Source organism: Acinonyx jubatus, chromosome D1 (assembly GCF_027475565.1).
Source record: "Acinonyx jubatus isolate Ajub_Pintada_27869175 chromosome D1, VMU_Ajub_asm_v1.0, whole genome shotgun sequence".
Classification (NCBI taxonomy): Eukaryota; Metazoa; Chordata; class Mammalia; order Carnivora; family Felidae; genus Acinonyx; species Acinonyx jubatus.
The window spans coordinates 50864905-50886458 of NC_069390.1; the positions used below are offsets into that span (position 1 = coordinate 50864905).

Sequence of the window (21554 nt, forward strand, 5' to 3'; positions counted from 1 at the left end):
AGAATGGGGAGTGAAATGGAAATATATAAATCATCTCGTTTAGTCAATTCAATCTCTAACTTGCATAAGACAATCTTCTCTTTCCCTAAATCCCTGATGAAAGCAAAATAAGTTGTCTTTTAGAGAAGGTAACATATTCAGAACCTCAAATTAGCTTTACAATATTCCCTGCACAATGTCACAGACTCAGCAAAATAAAATTATAAGGCATACCATAATATAAGAACCAGAACTACTTCTTAAAATAAAGGAAGAAGATAGAGGGAGAGGAGAAAGTAAGGAAGCGAGGAAGAGAGTGAGGGACAAGGAGAGAAAGAGAGAAACCACACAATAAATAAAATGAGCCAAGATGGGAAATCCAAATAGTTGTGTTATCAGATATAATCTTCCAAATACTGTCAGTTAAAAAATATTTATATTAGGGCACCTGGGTGGCTCAATCAGTTGAGCGTCTGACTTTGGCTCAGTTCATGATCTCATAGTTCGTGGGTTCAGGCTCCCATTGGACTCTCTGCTGTCAGCGCAGAGCTGGCTTTGGAGCCTCTGTCTCCCTCTCTCTCTGCCCTTCCCCCTTTTGCACTCTCCCTCTCAGAATAAATAAATAAACATATAAAAAAATATATTTATATTAGATGACAGATTAGATAATTTAATCAGAGGATTAAAACATTAGGACAAAATAAAGAATTTTTAGGTATAAAAAATAAAATTATTAAAATAACACAAAAGATGGTTTAACAGCATATTAGACATAGACAAAGATAGGTCCAGTGAACAAGAAGACAGATAAGAAGAAAATATCAGGGAGTGCCTGGGTGGCTAAGTGTCCAACTTTGGCTCAAGTCGTGATCTCACAGTTTGTGGGTTTAAGCCCTGTATGGGGCTGTGTGCTGACAGCTCAGAGCCTGGAGCCTAGCTTGCTTCAGATTCTGTGTCCCTTACTCTCTGCCTCTTCCCCACTCACACCCTGTCTCTCTCTCTCTCTATCTCTCACTCTCTCAAAAATAAATAACCATTAAAAAAAATTTTTTAAAGAAGAAAATATCTGGATTGAAGGACAAAAAGACAAAAAAAGAAATAAAAATGAGACAAGTGAAATATGTGAAAAATAGTCTAACAAGTATAACTGAAGTCTCAGAGAAAAGAGAAAATAGGTTGAAAAGCATTTAAGAGGTAAATGTTGAGAATTTTTCAAAACTGATAAAAAATATCAAGCTTTTTTACAAATATATATACATATATATTTAATAAATGTGACAGTGTGAAAATAAATGATGTCTGTGTAAATTTAAATCTCATAGTGTATCTTACAATGGCAATAAATAAAAAAATAATAAACTACAAAAATCATGTGCTTATTTTAACTAAAATACAGAGAATGCCTAAGCTTTAAATTACCCAAATTAGGGAGAAAAAAATCCCACCAAATCCCAGAAAACCACCTCTTATACTCCTGATGTAAATCTTTTCAGAATGCTGTAACAGTCCAATGAAAACTGGGTAGAAAAAAAAAAGAAAAGAAATGCTAATAGAAAGCTCAAGACTGATCTATAGTCATCGCCTAAAAGAGAAAGTCCTTCTTTAGTAAGGAAACACTAAAAACAGAGCAAAACAAGCAAGGAAACAAACAAACAAACAAAAAACTTCCTGAAAGATCAGAGAACTGACCATAGGGAAGAGTTTAAGAATGTGTGTGATTGAAAGTAGTAGTCTTGGAAAGGCATAATTTCTAGGAGAGAAGCAACCTTGGGGATTAGGGAGTGAAAGAATAAAGAAGCAAAAGGAGAAAAATCAGGATCTCTGTAAGAAAAAAGAGAACTAAAAATCAAATGGCATACAATCTCTCTCCACTTCACCCAAACAGAAACAAAACGATCCACTACAGAAATTTTACTTAATTACCCTTGTGTATTTTTGAATAGGGAAACCATCCCAAATCCATAAAATAAAGACTGAATTTATAGAAAATAATTATTTTTATACATATAATTTATTGTCAAATTGGCTTACATACAGCACTCAGTGCTCATCCCAACAGAAAATAATTATAAATATTGTTGAAAAATATTAATGAACAGAATCAATACCACCTTAAGAAAATAATACATCATTAAAGAGTGGGTTATATTTCAGGAATGTAAGGTTACTTCTATATCAAGAAGCTCATTAAGGTAAGTCATATTAATGGATATGAGAACATAATAAATAATTATGTTGGCATTTCAATTCAGTTAGGAAAAGAAAGATACTAAATACATAGCTATATTTATTTTACTGTTTTTATAAAAATAAAATTATATCACTACATCATAATATAAAACAAAATATATTACAGATGGAGTAATAATCTGTATGTCAAGGCCATAATATAAAAATTTAAGAGAAAATACAAAGAATTCTGTTTTGGTCTTGGAATAAGAAAAACTAATCATGACACCAAATCCACTAGCCATAATGAAAATAGGCATCTGACTACATAGTCATTGCTCTATTTATCCAACACATAATCAAGGGCCATATTCTAGAATCAAATTCCTCAAGAAGTCCACATTACTTTAATTTTTTAAGTTTTTATTTAAATTCCACTTAGTTAACATACAGTGTAATATTAGTTTCAGGGGTACAACTTAGTGATTCAACACTTCCATACAATACCAGGTGCTCATAACAAGTGTATTCCATAATCCCATCACCTATTTTAACCATCCTCCCACCCACCTTCCCTCTGGTAATCATCAGTTTGTTCTTTATAGTTAAGAGTCTACTTCTTGGTTTGCCCCCTCTCTCTTTTTTTCCCTATGCTCATTTGTTTTGCTTCTTAAATTCCACATGAGTGAAATCATATGGTATTTGTCTTTCTCTGACTTATTTCCTAGGCATAATACTCTCTAGCTCCATCCATATCACTGCAAATGGCAAATTTTCATTCTTTTTTATGGTTGAGTACACACACACACACACACACACACACCCCACATCTTCTTTATCCATTCATCACTCTATGGACACTTGGGCTGTTTCCATACTTTGGCTATTGTAGGCAATGCTGCTACAAACATAGAGGTGCATGTATCCCTTTGATTTAGTATTTTTGTATTCTTTGGATAAATACCTAATAATGCAATTGCTAGGTCATAGGGTCGTTCTATTTTTAACTTTTTGAGTAACCTCATACGTTTTCCAGAGCGGTTGCACCAGTTTGCATTCCCACCAACAGTGCATGAGTGTTCCTGTTTCTCCACATCCTTGCCAACACCTATTTTCTGCATTATTGATTTTAGCCATTCTGATAGGTGTGAGGTCATATCTGATTGTAGTTATGATATGTATTTCCCTGATGATCAATCATGTTGAGCATTTTTTCATGTGTCTGTTGGTTATCTGCATGTCTCCTTTGAAAAAAATGGCTATTCATGACTTCTGCCCATTTTTTAACTGGATTATTCATTTCTGAGATGTTCAGTTTGATAAGATCTTTATATATTTTGGATGCCAACCCTTTATCAGATATGTCATTTCCATAGGTTGCCTTTTACTTTTGTTGATTGTTTCCTTCACTGTACTGAAGCTTTTTATTTTAATGAAGTCCTAAGAGTTCAGTTTTGCTTTTGTTTCCTTTGCCTCAGGAGACATATCTAGTAAGAAGTTGCTACAGCCAATGTCAAAGAGGTTACTGTTTGTGTTCTCCTCTAGGGTTTTCATAATTTCTGTTCTCAATTTAGGTCTTTAACTAATTTTGAATTTGCTTTTTGTGGATGGCATAAGAAAGTGGTTCAGTTTCATTCTTTTGTATGTTGCTGTCCAGTTTTCCCAATACCATTTGTCGAAGAGACTTTCTTTTTTTTTCCTTTGGAAATTCTTTCCTTCTTTGTTTAAGATTAATTGACCATATAGTTGTGGGAGAAAGCCACATTACTTTTAAAGAATTAATAGCAAAAGCAGGCAGCTTCTTTTTTTGTTCTTCAGAAATATCAATACAAGTTGATGTTCTTTTAGTTGTGTTTGATTTTGTTTTTCCTCCATTTATTACACCTTCAAATATGTTATAATATCCTCTATGTTAAAATGCATACAGGAGGAGGAGTTAAGATGTCAGAGAAGTAGGGGTACCCTGGGCTTTCCTACTCTCTCGAACACAGCTATGTGTTCGGATCACTTGGAACACCCAGGAAATTGATCTGTGGACTGTCATAATGATCTCCATGGTTGGAGGCAGACAACATGGCAGGTGTGAGGGGTGTAGAAGTGAATTGGGGGAGAGGAAAAATGGTGGTGCTGCAGAGGGGAAGGGAACCCTTTCTGTGGAGAGACAAAAAAAGAGAGGAAGAGAGAGGGGTTGAGACAGTGCAGCATCAGGTTCACATAAGAGGAAATCTTCTGTGGACCATGGACCGGGGAGCAAGAGGTACTAAATGTTGCAGGGTTTTTGTTTTTGTTTTTGATTTTGATTTTTTGTTTCTTTGTTTTTTGTTTTTATAAACTGTTTAGAGCTCAAACTCTGAGATATTGGAAGTGCACAGTGACTTTCTCTGGAGCAGAGTTGCGCTGTGCCCTCCTGGAGAGGAGGGAGCTGGCCCCAGAATACATAGCGTCAAGCAGAGATCTCCAAGGTGAATTGGGAGAGAACATCCCCCCCCCAGAGTACTTTTGGAAGAGGGTATATGGCCTCCCCAAGGCCAAAAGACCCTGCAGGTGCCAGCAAAAGGCCTTTCATCTATAGCGGAGAGAGGACCAGAGGACCCAGAGGAAATAAAACTTTTGCTGCTTTTAGTGGTGCTACACCATAGATTCTGCACATTGTGTAGGTGTGGGACTGTTTTTCAGAGACACAGCATAGAGGGGCTCTACTCTGGAGGAGGGGGATGGATATGTGTGGTGCTGTGTCCTTTAAGACTTTGAGTTTTGGATTCCAGACACATGCCAAAGAAAAAATGCAGGGGAGTTGTGGTACACAGCAAGCTAACTGCCCTTACTATACTGTAAGGGCTGCCTGAACAGCAGGGGATGTGAGATCCCCTGTCTGTGGATGAAAGATTGGGGTGGCACCATTTTCCCCCAACACCGACATGGTTGGTCTTCAGAAAGCAGCACACCAACCCCCAGTGGAGGTAGGAACCACTTACATCAAACCTCACGGCCCTGTGCCTGGCAACTGCTTATTTACGGGGGCACGACTGACTCTGAGCCAATAGAGCAGGCCTCTCCTCCAGAAGACAGGCACAGACAGCACCCAGAAAGCACCAAGTGTACTGAAAATCAAGTGCTTCAAAACAACACTTGCAGTTCTGGTGGAAATAGGGCCAGGCTTCCTTTTTTTTTCTTTCTTTCTTCTTTTTTTCTTCTGGAATCAGGTTCATAGTTTCTTACTTTTTTTTTTTTTCATTTCCTTCTCTCTCTCTCTCTCTCTCTCTTTCTCGAAGTTTCTTTATTTTTTGTTTTTTCTTTCTTTTTTCTTTTATTCTTTTTTTTTCTTTTATTTTTCCCTTTAGAATCAGCATTATCGTTTTTTGATTCTCTGGGGGTTTTTTTATTCCCTTTCCTTTTCTCTTTTTTTTGGGGTGGGGGAAGAATCAGGTTTTTCTATTTTTTTTCCATTTAACCAGGCTTATTTTAACAAACAAATCTAAGCACACCTAGTTAAAGTTCCAAACACTCCCCACTGCAAGCAAGGAGGAGCTCTGCGAGGCCTGACCGGGGGAAAGAGCAGTCAAAATGCAATAGCAGCGTGCATACAGCATATACCAGAAACATTTCCTGAAGAGCCAGGCCCTGGACAGTGTATGACCTCTTTTTAATATAGCATTACTCTTAGGTGCAGTAATATAACAAGATTTTAAAACACCCAAAAGACAGAAACTTAGCCAAAATGACAAGTCAGGGGAATTCTCCCCAAAAGAAAGGTCAAGAAGAAATCACAGCCAGGAACTTGTTCAGAACAGATATAACCAGTACATCTGAACAAGAAGATAGAACCACAGTCATAAGACTGCTAGCTCAAAAAGCATAGAAGAAACCAGAGAAACCATTGTTGTAGAGATCAAAGACCTATCAACTAGTCAGGCTGAAATAAAAACTTCTGTAACTGAGAAGCAAAACTAACTGAAGACAGTCACAGCAAGGACTAAGAAGCAGAGAAGAGAATAGGTGATACGAAAGAACAAATTATGGAAAATAATGAAGCTGAAAAGAAGAGGGAAAGGAAGCTATTAGATCATGAGGGGACACTTAGAGAACTTAAAGAGTCCATAAACTGAAACAATATCCATATCACAGGAGTCCCAGAAGTAGAAGAGCAGGGGGAAAAGGCAGGAGGTTTATTTGAACAAATTATAGCTGGGAACTTTCCTAATCTGGGGAAGGAAAGAGGCATCAAAATCCAAGAAGAACAGAGAACTCCCATTAAATTCAACAAAAGCTGATCATCACCAAGGCATATCAGAGTCAAATTCACAAAATACACAGACAAGGAAAGAATCCTGAAAGCAATAAGGGAAAAAAGTCCTTAACTCACAAGGAAAGATAGCTCAGTTCACAGCAGATTTTTCCACAGAAACTTGGCAGGCCAGAAAGGAGTGGCAGGAAATATTCAGTGTGCTTGAATGGGAAAAATATTCAGCCAAAAATTCTTTACCTAGCAAGGCTATCATTTAGAATAGGAGAGATAAAGAGTTTCCCAGACAAACAGAAATTAAAGGAGTTCATGACCACTAAACCAACGCTGCAAGAAATTTTAAGGAGGAGTCTTTGAGTGGAGAAAAAAATAGTAAAAGACCAAAGCAACAAAGGCTATAAAGGACCAGAAAACATCACCAGGAACACCAGCTCTATACATGACACAATGGCACCAAATACATATCTTTCAATACTCAGTCTTAAAATGATTAAAAGCTCCAATCAAAAGACATAAGGTATCAGAATGGATTTAAAAAAAACAACAACAATATCCATCTACATGCTGCTTACAAAAGACTTACTTTAGACCTAAAAACATCTGCAGATTGAAAGTGACAGGATGGAGAACCATCTATCATGCTAATGTAGGTTAAAAAAAGCCAGAGTAGCCATGCTTATATCAGACAAACTATATTTTAAAAAAGAGACTGTAACAAAAGATGAAGAAGGCATTATATCATAATTAAGGGGTCTATCCACCAAGCAGATCTAACAATGGTAAACATTTACGCCCCCAACTTGGAGAACCCAAATATATAAATCAGTTAATAACAAACATAAAGAAACTCACTGATAAAAGATTTCAATAATAGTAGGGGACTTTAATATCCCACTGACAACAATGAATTGATCATCTAAGCAGAAAATCAACAGGAAAACAATAGCTTTGAATGACACACTGGACTGGATGGACTTAACAGATATATTCAGAATAGTACCCCCTAAAACAGCACAATACACATTCTTCTCAAGTGCACATGAAACATTCTACAGAACAGTTCATACACTTGGTCACAAATCAGAAGATTAAAGAACATAGTACTAAAGAATGAATGGGTTAACCAGAGCATTAAAGAAGAAATTTAAAAATACATGGAAGTCAATGAAAATGAAAACATGACAGTCCAAACCCTGTGGGATGCAGCAAAGGCAGTTCTAAGAGGAAAGTATATTGCAATTCAGGCCCACCTCAAGAAGCAAGAAAGGTCCCAAATACACAAACTAACCTTACACCTAAAGGAGCTAGCAAAGGAACAAGAAATAAAGCCTAAATCCAAACAAGAATGGAAATATAAATATTAGAGCAGAAATAAACGATATAGAAACAAAAAGAAAAACCAGTAAAACAGATCAATGAAACTAAGACCTGGTTCTTTGAAGAATTAAAAAATTGATAAACCTCTAGCCAAACATATCAACAACAAAAAAGAGAGAAAGGATCCAAATAGATAAAATCATGAATGAAAAAGGAGAGATCACAACCAACACCACAGAAATACAAACAATTATAAAAATACTATGAAAAATTACAAGCCAACAAATTGGGCAATCTAGAAGAAATGGAAAAATTCCTATCAGAAAGAAATAGAAAATTTGAACAGTCCCATAACCAGCAAAGAAATTGGATGAGTAATCAAAAATCCTCCAACAAACAAGAGTCCTGGGCCAGATAGTTTCTCAAGGGAATTCTACCAGATATTTAAAGAACACTTAATACCTATTCTTCTCACACTGTTCCAAAAAATAAAATGGAAAGAAAGCTTCCAAACTTATTCTATGAAGCCAGCATTACCTTAATTCCAAAAACCAGACCAAGACCCCACTAAAACGGAGAATTACAGGACAATATCCAGAGTGAACCTGGATGGAAAGATTCTCAACAAGATACTAGCAAATCGAATTCAAGAGTATATTCAAAGAATTATTCACCATGATCAAGTGGGATTTATTCCTGGCCTGCAAGGGTGGTTCAATATCTGCAAATCAATGAACATGATACACCACATAAATAAAAGAAAGGATAAGAAGCATATGATCATCTCAATAGATGCAGAAAAAGCTTTTAACAAAATACAACATCCTTTCTTGATAAAAGTCCTCAAGAAAATAGAGATAGAAGGAACATATCTCAATATCATAAATGCCATATACAAAAGACCCACAGCTAATATTACCCTCAGTGGGGAAAAACTGAGAGTTTTCCCCCTGAGATCAGGAACACGACAGGGATGTCCACTCTCACCACTGCTGCACTGTTGGTGGGAACGCAAACTGGTGCAGCCACTCTGGAAAACAGTATGACATTCCTCAAAAAGTTAAAAATAGAACTACCCTTCAACCCAGCAACTGCACTACTAGGTATTTATAAAAGATACAAAAATGCTGATTCGAAGGGGCACATGCACCCCAATGTTTATAATAGTGCTGTCAACAATAGCCAAAGTATGGAAAGACCCCAAATATCCATTGACTGATGAACGATAAATAAGATGTGGTATATATACATACAATGAAATTTTACTTGGTGATCAAAAAGAATGAAATTTTTCCATTTGCAACAATGTGGATGAAACTAGAGTGTATTAGGCTAAGTGAAATAAGTCAGAAAAAGACAAATATCGTATGATTTCACTCACAGGAAACTTAAGAAACAAAACAGATGAACATAGTGGAAGGGAAGGAAAAATAAGATAAAAACAGAGGGAGGTAAACTATAAGAGACTCTTAATACAAAAGAAAAACTGAGGGTTGCTGGAGGGGAGGTGGGTAGGGAGATGGACTAGATGGGCTACAAGCATTAAGGAGGGCACTTGTTGGGACGGGCACTGGGTGTTGTATGGAAGAGAGGAATCACTGGGTTCTACTCCTGAAACCAAGACTACACTGTATGTTAACTAACTTGAATTTAAACAATAATAAGGATTAGATAATACTTTAATGATGTTGGGATATTGGCTAGCAATTTTGTTAATGATGGATGTATTCCTCATACATTTATTGAAATACACTATATATGGATAAAAAAAATCCAAACATACGCACACACACACACACACGCACACACACACATACACACACACACAGCCTTTCTTTGGTCCTGTTACCCTTTCTAGCCACTGCCTAATTTTTTTTTTATTTTGTTCCCAAACTTTCCACTCACTCTGTTTTCTTTCATTGCCAAATAGATTCATGACTGAAATTTTTCATCCATTTTCACCTTTTTACCACTTTACCACTTTTCTTTTTTTTGTTTTTAACGTTTATTTATTATTGAGAGATAGAAAGAGAGCATGAGCGTGGGAGGGGCAGAGAGGGGGGAGACAGAATCTGAAGCAGGCTCCAGGCTCTGAGCTATCAGCACAGAGCCTGATGCAGGGCTCGAACTCACAACCGCAAGATCATGACCTGAGCTAAAGTCGAATGCTTAACTGGCTGAGCCACCCAGGCACCCCCGACTGTATCCTCATTGGTTGGTTAGTTGGTTAGTTAGTTCGTTCATTAGTTAGAGTTTTTGGCAATTTGACACTCCTCTTTATCACAACTCTTCTCCATTCGATTCTTTTAAGTCTAATTTCCTGAACGTAAAGACAGTTAATATTTGATTTTTGTCTCACTTATATGCCAGTCACTAGGTTAAACTACAGAATAATCACAACAAATGCAAAAATTTCTTATTACAGCCAGTGTTTCCACAAACCTTGGCACCCTTCTTTACTATTTCCTTGTGTCTTTCCAATACCCCTTCCATAGCTGGGGGAACAGAATTCTTTCCTAGTCCCTACCCTAACCCAACCGGTTCCATCTCATCACTCTCAGGATTCTGTCTTTCTGACCATACCACAGAGAAATTAAAAGCCTCAACATAAATAAATTAAACCACTCACCTCTCTGACCACACATACCTACAAACCTGTAGCAATCCATCCTTTCCTCACAGGGAAGAGTTGTCTTTAAAAAAAAAAATGCCGGGGCGCCTGGGTGACTCAATCCGGTAAGCAGCCTACTTCACCTCAGGTCATGATCTCATGGTCTGTGAGTTCGAGCCCCTCATCGGGTTCTGTGCTGACAGCTCAAGCCTGGAGCCTGTTTCAGATTCTTTGTCTCCCTATCTCTGACCCTCCCCCGTTCATGCTCTGTCTCTCTCTGTCCCAAAAATAAATAAACGTTAAAAAAAATTTTTTTTTTAAAAATGAGCCTTAGCTACAATAAGGGTATTCCCTGTGCTCAAAACTTCACATACTTCTTCTCTGGTTATTTCTCTAACAATTATAACCTCTTTTCTCCCTTTATCTTCCCTATCTCCTATGCTATTGGTTTTCCTTCTAATAAAAGAATAAATATATTTATCATCTTACCTTCACTCTAAGCTTCCCCGTGTAGTGTGCTTTTCATCTCTTTGATGAATCTGTTCTGCACAATTCAAAGACACCTTTCAACGGCCAAACATACTGATTTTGCTTTTGGTTATCTTGCTTGATCTCTCAGTCATAATTAAAACTATGGATACTCTTGAAGATGTATTCTCCCTTGCTTTCTCTTATTCCTTTTTTCTCTAATGACATCCTTGCCTTTATCATATTTTTCCTTCTGCTCATCATTTAATATTGACATTTCCCTCATTTCTTCACTTTCTGAGTCTACACTCTCTGAATTACCTCTTTTCTTCTGACTTCGGCTATCATTTAATTGTTGATGACTTCTATATCTCCATAAGCAACTGAGGCTTTTTTTTCAGAGTTCTGATTTACACATCAAACATCTTACAGGACCTCACTGACAATTTCCTTACATATATAATAGAAATAATGATGATGATGGTAGTATCAGTTTTCAGAACAACTTGGTTTGAAACTGAGTTCTATGAATTAATATATAGATCATCTTGAGTAAGTAATTTCAGTTACACAAACCTCAGTTTCCACATCTATAAAATAAGTATATTAGTATCTAATTTCTCCATTTGCTGTAAGAATTAAATGTAATAACTTATATAAACACAGTTATTATTTGGTATATGACAAGTATTAATTATCTGTAATAATAACAAATATATATTACTTAATGCACAAATATGAACCAGTCACTCTACACACATCTTCTCATTTAACTTTCAATTTAGGACAACAAAAATTGAAACTATTTTACTCCTCTGTTTTTTCCATAATTTATTTGCTACATAAATACTCCCTTTCTTTCTTATATGGACACAAATACTGAGACAGTCTCTCAGGCTGAAAAGGGGAGACATTTCTCTCCCTTCCTTTCCTTTCTACCTACTATACAGGTGAAATAGTCACTAGATTATATCTCAGATCTCAAATTTCTCTCCTCCTCTCTATACCCAGTTATCATCAACCTATTTTCTGACCCTATACTTTCTATCTGTTATACTTCTATGATCTCTCTGCCTCCTGTATTGCGCTTTCAAAAAATAGAATAGAAGAGGGGCGCCTGGGTGGCTCTGTTGGTTAAGTGCCCAACTCTTGATTTTGGCCCAGGTCATGATCTCACAGTTCATTAGTTTGGGTTCTGTGCTGGCAGTGCAGAGGCTCTTTGGGATTCTCATTCTCTCCCTCCCTCTCTCTCTCTTTCTCTCTCTCAAGATAAATTTTTAAAAGAGAATAGAATAATCTTTAGAAAGTGACAATCACGTAATTTTCAATACCCCCATTAAATCAATTCAGTGATTCTCCGTTGCTTATAGACTGAAATCCAAATGCCTGATCAACTCCTACAGCATCTCTACCTGACTGCAGCTGTCTGAAAGGCCATCCTTCCCCACTTCCTAACTCCTAATTCATGCCCCTGCTATACCCAAAGGTACAGGAATCTGTGTCTTTGCCTGTGCCATTTCCTCTATCGAAGTTCACTTCTGCCTTATCAACTAGATAAACTCCTAGTCGTCCTTCAGTATTCTCCTCTGACACTTCTTCACCCAATCTTTCTAGAAGTCTACTAAGCAGAGCTGTTATTTTCCATCTCTCTGTTTCTCTAGGTTTTATACCTACCACTATTCATACATATTTTCTGTCATACAATATATATTTACTTTGAAGTCACTGTTTTTTTCTAGTTTATGAATCCTTAAGACAAAGATTCTCAGTGACTTTATCCCCATCTCTTGACACAGATAACTTTTTCAATAAAAATCTGTGTAACAAATCAATAAGTGTATATCCCATGCACATATTACCACACATTTTATACATATTTTTATTTATATTCCCAAACACAAACACTTATACAACCAGGAACCATAAAGCATGAAAGTAGGAAAAATAAGGCATGTTCACCTAGGCTTGGAGTAGTAAAGTTGCACAAATAATGGGTTTTTTTCTTCCTACCTTGAACTCAAGAAGAAAATTACAAATTGGCCACTTTACCTTCTGCATGAGATCAGGGTAAAGTATGTACACTGTGACAGAGATGATAGAGCAAAGTATTGGGTCTTTTGGTAACAAAAGTCCTCAAAAGCTGTCATATTCATCTCAGTTTCTAGATCCAGAGATTTTCAAAATCAAAATACCAGGTTTCCATGTAGGCTTCTGCCTGTAGCAACGGGAAAAGTACAAGGGGATGGAAGCAGAGTCAGCAAAGGGCAGAGAAGTATCGGCCAGGGTCCAGTTGTTACAAAATGAGGGCAATGTGGAAAGCTATTACCCTAGAGATTTTAGTGTAAAAGTCCTAATTTTTTTTCTACTGTACAGAATCTGATCCTTGCAGGTACCTTGGAACAGAATCTCTGTACCAAGTTCTTGCAAAGAGAGTTAAAGATAAGTGCCCCACACATCAAAAAAGGAAAGTTGGTGTTGAGGAGGAAAGCCAATTCTTCACAAATCTTGCAGAAGCTCCTAAAGAGATGTAGTCCCCTGGACAATTCCCTACTCTTACCTGCTGGGCTGGGCTAAGCACAGAGCAGTGGAGTCGCTGGTGAGGGGTCAAGGGCTGAGTATAGGATGGTGAAATCTGCAGTCTGAAGATCCAAATTCCACTTGGCAGTTCTTCCCGGATTTTTATTCCTAGACACTCAGAACATTTCTCTATCCTAAACTGTTGCCAACCACTTGTCAAAGACAAAAGCCTAAATTCTCTAAGGGCCTGAACAGTGGTTTTTCCTAAGAGGAAGTCATTAAAAATGAAGTCCTGAGAGCTGAGATAAACAGTACATTCCCATGAGTCTGGCTTCATAAAATTCTCTGAAGCTCTTTGTATTATGCTTGTAGACACAGATTACAATCTCTGGGTCTCCCTTGATTTTAAACTCTACTGAAAAGAGACAAAATTTTAAATAGCGATATGGAATCCAATGTATATTTGTTATTCAACAGAGCAATTCTATTTCTAGGCTCCTAAGAGAAATTAAATATTTTGTTCACAAAAAATTACAATTGTTCTTATCAGCTTTATTCAAACTATCCAAAAACTCGAAAAAAAACCCTAATGTGTGTCAATAGATGAATACACAAATAAACTAGTGTATCCTTATGGTGCATCCATTTAACAGAATACTACTCAGGTTTTTAAAATATTTATTAATTTTTGGGATAGCACCAGTAGGGGAGCGACAGAGAGAGGGGACAGAAGATCCAACGCAGGTTCTGCACAGAGAGGCTGACAGAAGCAAGCCCGATGTGGGGCTTGAACTCACAAATGACAAGATCATGACCTGAGCCAAAGTCAGACACTCAACCAACTGAGCCATCCAGGTGACCCAACTCAGTATTTTTTTTAATGAACTGCTGAAAAAATGTAACATCATAATTGAATCCAAAAAACACTGTGCTGAACAAAAGAACTAATCACAAAAAGGTTCATACTGTATGATTCCATTTTTATGAAATTCGAGAGTCAGTAGCTACTTGGGGACCAGTGTATAAGAACTGAAAGCAACCCAGCGTGCCACTTCCTCACTGCCCTCCCAAATCCTGCTGCAGCCATTGCTGCAACCACGATGCCAAAACGAAAGAAGCAGAATCAGTAGCAGCTGCCACCACCACAGCAGCCCCCGCTGCCAGAGCAGGAAGAGACTAGAGTCGAGGAGGGTGGGAGCCCCATAGGACCACCCAGGCTTCTGGGTGCCCCCCCATGGCCAAATGGAAAGCCGGGTGACCCCAAGTCAGTCCCAAACTAGAATCCTCCCACATGTCCACCATCAGTAGAAGAGATAAATAAGTTGTTGTGTGTGCGTGCAATGGGAGACTACACTGCAAGAAAATGAATGAACTCCTGCTATAGGCAACCTGGATTAAATCTCACAAACACGATGTTGAGTGAAAGGAGCCAGACAGGAAAGAATGCAGATTCTCTTCACAGAAGTCCTCCAGGATCAAGGGGACCAATGATTTCACCACTACTGAGTCTCAAACCTCCTCCCTGGGGCAGAGGCCCAATTCGGGGGGCCTAGGCCCCAGATGTGGCCCATATGGTCGTGGTTGGTGGGGGCCAATACTGAACCTCCTTTTCCTGGACCACGCCGTGGGGGTCCTTCCAGGGGAGGCTTTCACAAAGAGCGGAGAAAAATCCTCAAAAGCTCATAAGTTGGTCTCTATCTTCCCACCCAAGGATGGCCCCCAAGTTATGGAAGACAAATCCAACCACCCTGTCTGCCGACACTTTGCCAAAAAAGGGCCACTGTCGATATGAGGACCTCTGTGCCTTCTACCACGCAGGCATCAATGGACCTCCTCTGTGAGACTATGCCTTCCCATCAGGGCTGGAAGGAGCCATCTGGGACCTAGCAGTCATATATTTCCCTGTGGCCCTGTGACGGCTACTGTGAGGCTGTTCCAGCCACCACCCTCAATCAGTGACACCCACCCCCATCCATCACCTCCCCATTTGGGGTCCAGAGTTGTGTTTCATCACTGGTGCCCAGTGTGTGGTCTTTCTTCTGATCCAGCCTCTAGAGACTCGCCTTCAAGACCCCATCTTTGCTCCCTTCAACTGCCTTCTGGATCCTCTTCCCCCTCACCAACTGACTGAACAGGAAACCTCTTTGGTGCTGTTTCTTGTGCATCTGTTCACCCAGTCCCCAGTACTGCCCTTGATTCCTGAGAGCCCTGGAGCAGTTTCCTAGCACTCCCTTCTAGATGCTTAAGTCCTTTTTAAAATGTAGCAACCCTTACCTCCAAAATTGCCAGTTGTCCTGTGAAACTCACCAGGTTGACCTGGGGTCAAGTATGGATGACTGGTTCAGAGTTACTCCCTGAAAGGACGCTCTCCCTGCTTTTGGATTTTGTAATTTCTGCATCAGTAGCATGATCTCCACCACTCTGGTCTGTGATCACTGTGCTTTGTGAAACTGCCCATCCCCTTGTATGCAGCCTCTCTCAATGTCCATGGCCTCTTTGTGGCGTCCCAACACTAGAGTAAGTTTTTCTGCCAAAACAAATGAGACTTGGTGCCCTCTAGACTTTCCATACCTCCCAACATGGGAGAATTGTGAACCTTTCTGCAAGACTGCCTCCCTGGTCTCCCCATCCTGGCGTTGGTTTTTCTGGGTTTGACACAAGTCCATGAGATGTCTTCTAAAGCTTCTGACAAGTAACCTTATCTCCTCTCCAGCCCACTTTAGTTACACTATGTCATTGTGAGGCCACCAGCCCTTTCATCTGAATTCTGTGAATCTCCACCCGGCCTACCTTTGGGTGGAACCTGGGCAGTAGGGTTGCCTTCATCTAACCTTCTTCCCTGCATCCCTGGCACTGGTTGCTTTCTATAAAAATAGCAGTGAACAGGCTCAGTTTTGAACTGGCCCTGAGGAAATGGGTCAGGAGTTGTGTGGGCCAGAGGGAAGGATGAGAGCCATTGGAGAACTTAGAATTAATTTTTTTCTTTAAACATTTTTTATATTAGTAATAAATGCAGTGGAAACAATAACAAAAAAAAAGAACTGACAGCAAAAGGCCATAAGGAAATTTTCTGATGAAAAATTTAAACAGATGTATTACATATCTACTATATTATAATAGATGTCTTATATTATATTGAAGTTATAAATCCATTAACTGTAAACTTGTACAGACACTGTGGAAAACAGCATAAAGTTTCCCCCCAAAATTACAAATAGAAATACCTTATGATCCAATAATTCCAGTACTTGATATTGACCCAAAGAAAATGAAAACACTAATTTGAAAAGATATATGCTCTCTTATGCTTATTTCAGAATTATTTATAATAATCAACATAAGGAAGCAACCTAAGTGTCTATTAATAGACAAGTGGATAATGAAGATGTGGTATATATATACAATGGAATATTACTCAGCCTTTAAAAAGGATGAGATCATGCCATTTGTGACAAGATGTATGGACCTAGAGACTATTACGCTAAGTGAAATAAGCCAAAGAAAGGAAAATACCATATCATGTCACTCATATGTGGAATCTTTCAAAAACCAAAAAAATAAAACCCACAAAAAAACAAAGGATTTATTCAAACAGAAAGCAAAATCAGACCTATAAATACAAACAACAAACTTATGGTTACAAAGGGGAAGGGATGGGAGGATGGGCAAAATGGGTGAAAGGGAGTGGAAGATACAGGCTTCCAGTTATAGAATAAATAAGTCATAGGAATAAAAGGCAGAGCATAGGGAATATATAGTCACTGATATTGTAATAGTGCTGTATGGTGACCAATGGCAACTACACTTGTGGGGAGCATAGCATAGTATATAGAAAAGTTGAATCACTATGTTGTACACCTGAAACTAATGTAACATTGTGTGTCAACTGTACTCATTTAAAAAAAAATTTAAGTTGTACATCTTTAAAACTTATTTTTATAAAATCTCATCTGCATGCCAATTTAAAAATAGGGAGAATTCAGGAATAAGTTATGGAAATAGCAACTCATATGAAATCCATTCAGTGAATCATTCATAACAAAGTTATTGAAGCAAACGTGTTGAAGCCAGAGGATACAGATTTCCATGGTATGTCATAAATGTGAACAGTTTTAGAAACGGAAGCCATTAGCATACTGTAGAACCTTTACAAGTATTTAGAATGTAATGGTAAGCAACCTTAAAAATATTTGCACAACACAAAAAGTAATTGGTAACTTACTTACAAAGTATGAAAAACAAAAATCCAAATTTGATGACTTTTGCTTTGTTGATAAGTGGATACCACTAAAACGGCATAAGAGATATTTACACAAAATAAATAGTTGTGATATCTCCCCTCAAGGAAAAGATGATATTGGTTTTTGCCATTTTCCTTCTTACACTGAAACATTCTACACCCTTCTATGCTCTGATAGTCTAAGAGGTGATCACTAAAGAATCTATAACTGGGTTCTTTTGCGGGCTAGCTTCTGGTTGGACATAGACAGTGAGAAAGAAGTGCCAGCAGGGAACAAGAGAGCATGAGTAAAACAGAGGTAGAGTATTTCTTCCCTGCTTACTCTCTGGTATGGGCCCTGTTTTCTGATAGTATTGATGTCCCAACCCTTGCGGGAGGATCCTCCACCACGCTGCTTCTCTCCCTAGAATACAGTACTACATTATTTCCTCCATTCCCCCTTCAAGCTTAGGGTAGTAATGGTATCTTTGTGGTATCTTTGGATATCTCAATATCCCTTGGTAGTTTCTTTAATTCTGTCCTGACCTCTATATTAATCATTTCATTAACACTTCTAGAAGCATCTAAGTTTCCTGCCAGGTTGAAAAAGGTTACAAGAACGTTTTAATACTAAGAAAAAATGAAAGTAATCATCTAACTAAAGTCACAGTAAAAAAATCATTTTTGAAACTGGATGCTTAAACATGCTTCTGTTTGCGTGATCTTGTGGCTAAAAAATCACACAAAGTATGATCTTTAATCAAAATGGAATTAAACTAGAAATCCATATCAGAGAGATATCTGAAAAAAACTCAAATATTTGAAAAGTAAACAACATAATTCTAAATGACCCACATTTCCACAGGGAAATACAAGGTACTGAAGTGAAATAAAAATAAAAACACAATACACAAAATTTTGTGGGATGCTACGAAGGCAGTATTTACGTATAAATTTATAGCACCAAATGCCTATACCAGAAAAGAGGTAAAATCTCCAATCAGTAATCTCAGCTCCCAACTTAAAAAAAAAAAAGAAAAAGAACAAATTAAACCCAAATAAGAGTAAGAAAAGAAATAATGAAGATCAATTATAAACATCTGTCCAGAAAGATGAAAGAAAATAAGGAAAGAAAGAACCCATATGGAAAACATGCTAGTAAGTTCAACAACTAAGATGGTATGAGCAAATTCATTAAAAGACCCAAACTACCACAACTTTGTAAAGAAGAAATGGATAGCTTAAATAGCCATACACTGCTGCTTTTGAAGATGGAAGAAAGGACTAAGAGCCAAAGAATGTAGGTGACCTCTGGAAGCTGGAAAAGGCAAGGAAACGTATTGTCCTCTGGAGTCTCCAGAAGGAACAAATCCTACTAACACATTGATTTTAGGTCAGCAAAACTGATTTTGGACTTACGGCCTGCAGAACTGTAACAGAATACGTTTGTGTTGTTTTAAACCATCAAGTTTGCAGTAATTTGTTACAGCAGCCAGAGGAAACTAACAGATGTGGACATTCTAATATTCATTGTAACTATGGTACTATTTCATTTGCTCCATTATCCTTAGTACACATAACAGTGTTTGGCATGTGGAGGAATTTCAGTAATAATTTATTAAATGAATGGATAAATAAATGAATTTGATTAATAATTGTTAAAATGCTGGAGATATAGCAAGGAAGAAACAGAGCAAAGGGACTGGATTCTAATACGTTTGGTCAGCCTAAACTCATCAGGAAATAAGCAACATGAGGCAGAGAGGACATCTCTGGACAGGCTTAGAGACTGGGTAGGATCCATGGCTCAGCCACTAACACATTGTGTGAAACAGGCTGATCACAGCCTACCTCCGAGTCCTAGGCTTAGAAAATGGAGGGGTGGGCTAGAAAATCCCTAAGGTAGTTTCCCATGAAAGTGGGAATTTTCTAAATATTGTGTAAAAACTCATCTGCCTACTAACTAACTGGAGCCTGGGCACATTTTTGGCCTTCACTGTCACTGGAACTGGGCAAAACTGGCTACCATTCCCACTATGCTCCACTATGTCTTCTACTTGTATCTTTATCCTCAAACACATATGCAAATCAGGTCTGTGCCCATGTCCTCCACCACACACTTGAGGATTGGGATTTTGTCTTCTTAGTCTTTGAATAACAACATACAGTGCCTGGCATATACCAGATGCTTTAAAAAGAGCTTTTTATACACGTTGAATGAATGAACTGAATGAGTGAATCAACGAGTGGATGACAATATTTTCTGTTTCCTCTGGACTGCTATGCCACACTACAAAATAATTTCATTGAAGCTTAATCACATTTTTCCATGGTTGTGTCTGCCGTTCTTCATAAATGTCTTAAGGGAATTTCTCTTTTATTCATCATAATCTGCCACAACACCGTAAGATAAGTTCAATAAATGCTTATTTAAAAAATAAAAGTGAATATCCCTCCTGGGCAGAGCCCACCCAGGCTTCCTTGGTGCCTGGGAAGCTAGGATGGTGGTAGGACACATGGGAGTCAGAGAAGAATCTATTTGTCACCAGTATGAAAGCACTATATTTCAATATTTAATAGCTGATAAGGACATCCCACAGCTTAATAGCTGCATATCATCTCCATATTACTAGGGCACTGGGACCACTAATCCTCTCTTAACATATTTTCCCTGAGTTACTGCATTTTTTTAATGGTTTTGACTGTGATCTATATGCTGATGATTCCTTAATCTAAATCTTCAACCCCAGACAGGTTTCTGGAACTCAGGACTGTGTAACCAGCTTAGTAGATACTTCCACCGGGATGTTAATGTGGTAGTTAATGGCACTGGTTTTAGAACCAGGCTGTCATAGAACCTTGAACAAGTCACATCTCTGATTCATGTGTAAAAGATGGTACTTATCTTACCTCTTAGTGTTGTTGTAAGTATTAAATTAAAAAATACACGTAAAGTACTAGAAGAGTGTCTGGAAAATACAAAGCACCATACAATGGTGCTAACCATTGTATTAATCTCAAACTCAGTGTATCAAAACTGAATCAGTCATCTTCCTCTGCCCTTCAGAGCTTCAGACCTCCTCCTGTTTCCCTCACTCTGTTTGTGTATCCCTCCCTTCCTCTACCTCTGTCTCACAATCTTTTTTAATCTCTGTAGTAGGCTAAATAATGACTCTCCCCCAAAGATACCCATCACCAAATGCCTGGAATCTACAAACTTTACCTAATATTGCAAAAGGGACTTTATAGATGTGATTAAGTAGAGGATCTTGGGGTGGAAAGATTAGCCTGAATTATCCAAGAAGGCCCTAAAAGTAATCACAGAATAGGGAAGCAGATGGAAATTTTACTACAAAGGAGGAGAGAGCAATGTGATCACAGAAATAAGTACTGGAATGATGAAGCCACAAGCCAAGGAATCCAACAGAAGCTAGAAGAGTAAGGAATGGATTAGCCCTGGAGCTGGTTCAACCCTGCTAACACCATGATTTTGGCTCCATAAAACTAAGTTTAAACTTCTGACTTCCAGAACTGTAAGGTAATATGTTTCTGCTCCTTTAAACTACTAATTTCAGAGTTAGGTCAAAATGATGTCAAGAGGTCGGTTGGAAGATGGCGGCGTAGGAGGACGCTGGGCTCACCGCGCGTCCTGCTGATCACTTAGATTCCACCTACACCTGCCTAAATAACCCAGAAAACTGCCAGAGGATTAGCAGAACGGAGTCTCCGGGGCCAAGCGCAGACGAGAGGCCCACGGAAGAGGGTAAGAAGGGCAGCGAGGCGGTGCGCGCTCCACGGACTGGCGGGAGGGAGCCAGGGCGGAGGGGCAGCCTGCTGGCCAAGCAGAGCCCCCGAGTCTGGCTGGCAAAAGCGGAGGGGCCTGACGGAGTGTGTTCCGACAGCAACATGACTTAGCGTCTGGGAAGTCATAAGTTAACAGCTCTGCTCAGAAAGCAGGAAGGCTGGAGGACAAAGGGAGGGAGAGTTGCTGAGCCCCCGGATGACAGAGCTCAGTTTGGTGGGGAACAAAG

The 21554-nt window shown here is 38.5% G+C and overlaps 1 pseudogene; it reads left to right on the forward strand.

Moving 5' to 3' along the window:
* Positions 1-14631: 14631 nt before the first annotated feature.
* On the forward strand, positions 14632-15145 carry LOC113598110 (proline-rich protein 3-like; annotated as a pseudogene).
* The last annotated feature ends 6409 nt before the right edge of the window (positions 15146-21554 follow it).